At 50.7% G+C, this 6692-nt stretch overlaps 1 non-coding gene across 1 annotated transcript; it reads right to left on the reverse strand.

Moving 5' to 3' along the window:
* Window positions 1-389: 389 nt before the first annotated feature.
* Window positions 390-460, reverse strand: n-TGgcc1. The gene has a single exon. It is a non-coding gene; the product is annotated as a tRNA-Gly (tRNA).
* Between the last annotated feature and the right edge of the window lie 6232 nt (window positions 461-6692).

A 6692-nucleotide genomic window follows, 5' to 3' on the forward strand; every position in this document is an offset into this window, starting at 1 on the left:
GGGAAAGCCTGGGTTATATGAGACCCACATGATGGAGACAAAGAACTGACCACCTCAGGCTGTTCTCTGCCCTCCACTCAAGTCCTCTGAGGCATGCTGCCCAAACAGACTGAATAAATCGCATGGAATTTTTAAAAAAGATTTATTTATTTATTTATTTATTTATTTATTTATTTATTTATTTATCTCTTGTATGTGGGCACACTGTCGCTGACTTTAGACACACCAGAAGATGGCATCAGATCCCATTACAGATGATTGTGAGCCACCATGTGGTGGCTGGGAATTGGATTCCAGACCTCAGTGCTCGTAACCACTGAGCCATCTCTCCAGCCCCACATGCAATTTTAGTTCTTTATTCACTCTTTTCTGACAACTTGAGAAAGCTGTACATTGGCCAGGAATTGAACCTGGGCCTCCCGGGTGGCAGGCAAGAATTCTACCACTGAACCACCAATGCTTCACTCCACATGCAATTTTTTTTTTAGATTTATTTATTTATTATATGTAAGTACACTGTAGCTGTCTTCAGACACTCCAGAAGAGGGGGTCAGATCTTGTTACAGATGGTTGTGAGCCACCATTCCACATGCAATTTTAAAAGAAAGAATATTCTTGGTGTCAGAGGAAGCCTAAGCATTACATATAGGGACAGCTGGGGACCAAAGCAGTCGTTGAGGTCTCACAACACCTCTGTGAGATGCTCTGATTTCATCCATAGCCCAGAAGTGGAGAAACTAAGAGAGGAATCTGCCTGTTTCAAACTCCCACAGCTGGCAGGTGGTAGGGGTGGGGCTGGAGTCCTGTGTCATCTGCTCCTTTCTTTGTACCTTATAGGAGCTTGAGCAGAGGACATGCGGGGGCCACGAGGAGAGGAGAGGGCAGGAGGTGAGGCCAGGTCATGGGTAGCAGGGTTGCTTTGGTGAGAAGTACAGTTTTACCCAGAGAGCACTGAAGAGCCATTCAAGGGGTGTGGCTGAAGAGGTGACTGAGACATCTGTCTATTTTCAGAAGTGCACTTCATTTATTTATTTTATTTTGAGGTGTGTGTGTGTCTCAAGACAGGATTTCATTGTGAATCTCTGGCTGTCTTGAAATTTACTATGTAGACCAGGAACTTGCAGAGAGCCTTCTGCCCCTCTGCCTCCCAAGTGATGGGATAAAAGGAATGGGCCACTATGCCCAGTTTAGAGGTGCGTTTTAGAGAAAGACAATCTGGGAGGAACTTGGTACAAAAATCTAATAGAGGTGCTGGTCAGATGGTTCAGCAGTTAAGAGCACCGACTGCTCTTCCAGAGGTCCTGAGTTCAGTTCCCAGCAACCACATGGTGGCTCACAACCATCTGTAATGGGATCTGATGCCCTCTTCTGGTGTGTCTGAAGACAGCGACCATGTACCCACATATATGAAATAAATATGGCCGGAGCAGGGCTGGAGCAAGCGGGGCTGGAGCAAGCGGCACCGGAAAAATTTAAACACACGCACAAATCAAAAACAAAATAAAACAAAGGAAAAAAAAATTCAAGAGAAAGAGCAGTGCCTGAGGCAGATGAGATGTTTTCCCAGGTAAATGTACTTAGGGCTAAGGGATAAAGGCTTGACCCCGTAGGTATGGACCCGTATGGACCCATACTCACCCCTCCAACTCTCTCCTCTCTCTCTCTCTCTCTCCAAACACACATGCCTCTAGGAATAAAAAGATCTGGGCCGGATGGAGCTTAATTGCTGCACTTTGGATGTGTCTGGAGGAGGAAGGTTCTAGGTCACCCTCCTTCTGCTACACGTGGCCAGCCTGTGCTTATTAAGAGGTGGAGAGGAAGGGGTACACTGGGGAGACACCAAGCAAACATTGGGGTTCCAGTGGGGACCAGTTGGCTCTTGCAGATGAAATGGGGGGAGGAGTGAAAGGTGGTGTCCCTGGTGGCTTCCATACTGCGGAAAGAATGTGGTAATTGTTCTTTGCAGTAGTTCAGAGTGGGGACCCTCACTCGCCCGCCACCTGCCTAGCTTACCCAACAAGATGCTTTATTCTCCAGACGTTCATGTGCATCCCTCAGCCATTTGTGTATGCATTCAGCCACCTTAATGGATCACTGAGTGGATGCTGGCTGCTGGGCTGGGAGCTGGGGAGACATCATTAGCGGTACACTGCTTACAGCCTCGGGTATGGATTGGAAGTCTGGCTTTGCAGCCGACTTGCGGTGAGTCCTGGCTCGACCTTCAGCTTACTATGACTTAAGGCGAGTGATGGGACCTTTTGGGTTCTTTTTGTCATCTGTAAGATGGGGACGTTAATGGCACCTATATGGCTAGAGTGGAGTGTTAGCTGTCATTGTTTCCTTTTCAGGAAGGAGACAGATCCCACAACACACTTTAACCGTTTCAGTTCGACAGTGATAAATATTCCAATGAAGCCCATAGGGACTGGAGGGAAGGACAGGCTTCCTAGAGTGATAGTCAGCTGACCTAGGCTAGCCTGGGCTCCGCTGCTAGGGAAAGCAGGAGGTCATAAGTCTAGTGCTAGAGGGACAGAGAGGAGGTAGGATGGGGGAGGGATGGGGGAGGGCTGGGGGAGGGGGGCTGAGCGATCAGGGTTTCTGCTACTTTGCCTCTTTGAACCTCAAGGCAGGGAAGTGGGTTAGAGAGACACACTGCCCCATTTTACAGAAAAGACACTAAGGGCCAGATTGCACAGTGACTTAGCAGGTCTGTCTGTGAGGTGGTGGCTTAGGGGGCTGGAAGAAACAGGCCTGAGAAGAGAGGCCTTTGTCCCAGGGCCTGCTGGGATGAGAAAGGCGCAAGCTGGAGCTGCAGATGACCACCAGCAGCTGTGGTGGCCAGGACCACATTCCTTCCCCTGGCAGTGGGGCAAGTCCAGGCTTCAGCAGGGGCCTGGAATTCTCTTCTGGTCTTAAACCAAAACAAAAGAAAACAAAACAAAACCAAGGAACTTTAGTCCACATTAAGTTGTGCTGTGACTTCAAACAGATACAGCTCTGAACTGTCCTTCCTGGCCCTAGATTCCCACCCCCCACCCCCACCCCGCCCCAAGTCCCCAGGATAAACCTCCCAGCAGTGGGACTTCTGGGAAAGAAGAGGAAGTCTGGAGTTGGAGTCCAGACTTTGTGGTGAGTCTTGGCTCAGCTTCTCCAACTTGCTGTGTGACCTCATGCAGGTCATTAGCCCTCTCTGGGTCCACCAAACTGAAGGAAGGGAGGGTGGGATGATATAAGTGGGGTGGGAGTCCAACAACTGGCTCCAGCCAGCTGCAGCAGCTTTGTCGATCTCCAAGTTGGAGTTCTTGGGCCTGGTTTTTTTTTTTGGGAGGGGGGGCAGGGGGGGCAATTGGTGGGGGTTGCTATTGGTGGTGGTGTCTGGAAGCAGGAGACAGACAGCCTTTCATCCTTGCTGGCCCAGGGTCTGGGGGCAGGTTGGCAGGCTCCATATCCCGAGATCACGTTTCAAGCAAGAAGGGGCCTTCCTGTGACCTCAGCCGGCCAGCCTTGTCCCTGCCTTCCTCCTCCATCCACACCAGCCGGGAGACAAGCAGCATCCCACCCAAGGTCACTGGCCAGCAAGTGGCTGTCCTTCTGCCTGCCCTTCCCTCCCCTCCCGCTGGAGCCAGCCCCCACCCCCGCAGCAGCTTCCCCCTGCAAAGCCCTGGTCTCCTGGGCCATTAGGAATCTGCCAGGCGAGGCGTGGTCTTCTTCCTCCCTTTTGCTTCTTGGCTTGCTTTCCCAGCTCTGCAAAAGCCTCTGGGTGCGTGTACAGGAACATTCTTCTTTAAAAAAAAAAAGAGGAGGGGTTGGGGGACCTCAAAGAGAGAGAGAGAGAAAGAGAGAGAGAGAGAGAGAGAGCTCTGGTTTGGGTAGAAAATCAACCGGCTCCTTAATCCTTGCCTGCAACCTCTGCCTTCCCAGCCAGCCTGTTGGCTCTAGGCCCTGGAAAGAAGGCTCGGCTCCAGCAAGAGGCCTAGACCTGTCCCCCGCCCGCCTGCCCGCCTGCCCGCCCTCATCCTTGCCACCTCCTTCTCTTTCTGGGGTCCGCGTGTCTTTTGGAACCTGCAGGGGCTCAGCAGGGCTGAGAACATGTGGGAGCTGCAGAGGGGGCTGGTGGGAGATCTCATGGCCCTGCCCACTTGGCCATTTTCTCCAGACCAGAGGTTACAGGATCTGCATTGCTCACCCTAGCCCAGCCCATCCTTCCTCTTCCTGCCGTCAGTTGTTTCTCTATGAATCACTCACTGGTCTCTCCACTGCCAGTTCCCCCAGGGCCATCACCTATATGTTCCTATCACTGCTGTTGCCTTGTACAGGACTTGTCTGCTCCTGCTCCTGCTCCTCCTCCCCCTCCTCCTCCTCCCCCTCCTCCTTCTCCCCCCCCCTCCTCTCTCCTTCTTTTTGGTGAGAGCCATTTACTTTTTTGTTTTTGTTTTGTTTTGTTTTGTTTTGTTTTGTTTGAGACAGGGTTTCTCTGTGTAGCCCTGGCTGTCCCAGGACACTACTCACTCTGTAGACCAGGCTGGCCTCGAACTCAGAAATCTGCCTGCCTCTGCCTCCCAAGTGCTGGGATTAAAGGCGTGCGCCTTTAATCCACCACCGCCCGGCCGCCGTTTACTTTCATATTCTAAGTCTTCGCTCTTCGGAAGCCTCAGCACGATGGCAGCCAATGCCCTACCCTTTGCTCCAGCTGAGGACGCTTTAATTATGTGGGGTTCCCACATCTGCTTCTGTGCCTTATGCGTGTCTTGAATGAATGAATGCAAACCATAAATAGATCCTCCCCAGATATTCAGAGAAATCTTGCAAAGGGCCATTTGGCAATGGCGTACCCCCATTAAAGGCCTTTGGTGCCAATGAGGAAGGTGGTGCATGCATATAATCCCAGCATTCAGGAAGCCATGGGAGTGGGACTGTCCAGAGTTCAAGGTCAGCCTCTACTATATAGCCCAGCCAGGGCTATACTAGTAATACCCCTTTCTCAAAAACAAAACAAAACAAAACAAAACAAAACAAAAAAACAATTCAGGCCAGCTCAGACCTTGGATCTGGCACAGTGGATAAGGCTGCTTGCTGCCAAGCCTGATGACCGAGTTCAACTCCCACTTGCTGGAAGGCTATGGGCCCCTCCCATTTATGATAAATTCATGTAACTCAAAACAAAAGCAAAGAGCAACCTTCCACGAGTGCGTGCCCTGCACTCTCACCAACACAAGCCTCCATCTCTGCCTCTCTAGGCATCAGCCCTGTAGAGGCTTTCTTTTCCCCAGAAAACCATTTCTCTCTTGCCCCTAGACTTCTGCCCATGCGATTCCCTCTGCCTGTATACTCTTTTACTTGCTTATGGCTCTCCCATTACCCAAGGAGTGCACAGAGATTACCATCAAAGCAAGGCGACTTCTCTCTCTCTCTCTCTCTCTCTCTTTCTCTCTCTCTCTGTGTGTGTGTGTGTGTGTGTGTGCGCGCGCGCACGCGCGTGCATGTACTGGGGGACTCAGGTAGGCTAAGCAAACTCTACCACTGAGTGACCCCACCCCATACACACCCTTTTTACTTTGTATTTTAAGAGAAAGTTTCATTAAATTGACTAGGGTAGTGTGAACTCACTCTGTTGCTTGTCCTTGAATTTGCAATCCTCCTGCTTCAGCCATGACCGCTAGGCCTCAGATGGCCTCGAACCTGCTAGAAGTGCAGGCATTCTCCACTCTGTTGCCTATTTAGAATGTGTGTGTGTGTGTGTGTGTCTGGAGATCAGGAGCTAACTTGCAGGAATCATTTCTCTCCTCCCACCACGATGAGCTTAGGGATCAAACTCAGTTCCTCGGATTTGCCAGCTACCTGGCAACCATTGAATTGTCTCTTCTTGCTTCTAATACAGGTTCCAGGTAGCCCAGGATGGTCTCAAACGTGCTATGTAAAGAGGAGGATGACCTTGAACTCTTAATCTTCCTGCCTTCATCCCTGCCCCCTCCCCCTGCCTCCCCCCTTCCCCCCCCCCCCCCCAGTGAAGGAATTATAGCACTATAGCATAAGCTACTGAGCCCACTCCCAAGGCTTTCTTTGGTTCTTCGGTATGGCTTCTTTCTCATTAAGAGACACTCTCAGACAGAGGCTGGCTAGATTGATCCTGGGTCACGGGTGCCCTGCAGAAGCCTCTACAGGAGCAGACAGCAATCTATGCTTATTAAATGAAGAGACTGGGAAAGGAGGTCAAGTTCAGGATTTGGGCTTTTTTGGGTGGGGGGAGGGGGCAGAGGATGGGTGCTGGGGAGTGAATTCAGGTCTTGCTGGGGCTAAGTGCTTTGTCCATGCTATGGCTCTGGGCTATACACCTCAGGTGCATGCAGGATTCTGAAGGCAGGAGGAAAAAAACATAACATGTTTTTGCCAAGGGAACAGAGTCAGGACAGACAGACAGATCTCTCTCCTCTCCTCAAGGCATTGAGCAGAGCCAGGTACATATGGGCATCATGTCAACTGCTGTCACTATTATCTCTTCCTTGAGCCTTTTGGTCACAGTCACATCAGACTTTTTTTGTTGTTGTTGTTTAATCTGCCATCTTCCTTAGTTCTTACCAAAGCCCAAAGAGCCAGGGATTGGTTGTTGTCCCTTTTGCTAAAGAAATGAGATGGAAGCAGGACGAACGGTTTGCTAGGGTTGCTTGCTGGTTAAGTGGCAGGCACGGGGTTTG

This window comes from Mus musculus, chromosome 4 (assembly GCF_000001635.26).
Source record: "Mus musculus strain C57BL/6J chromosome 4, GRCm38.p6 C57BL/6J".
Lineage (NCBI taxonomy): Eukaryota > Metazoa > Chordata > Mammalia > Rodentia > Muridae > Mus > Mus musculus.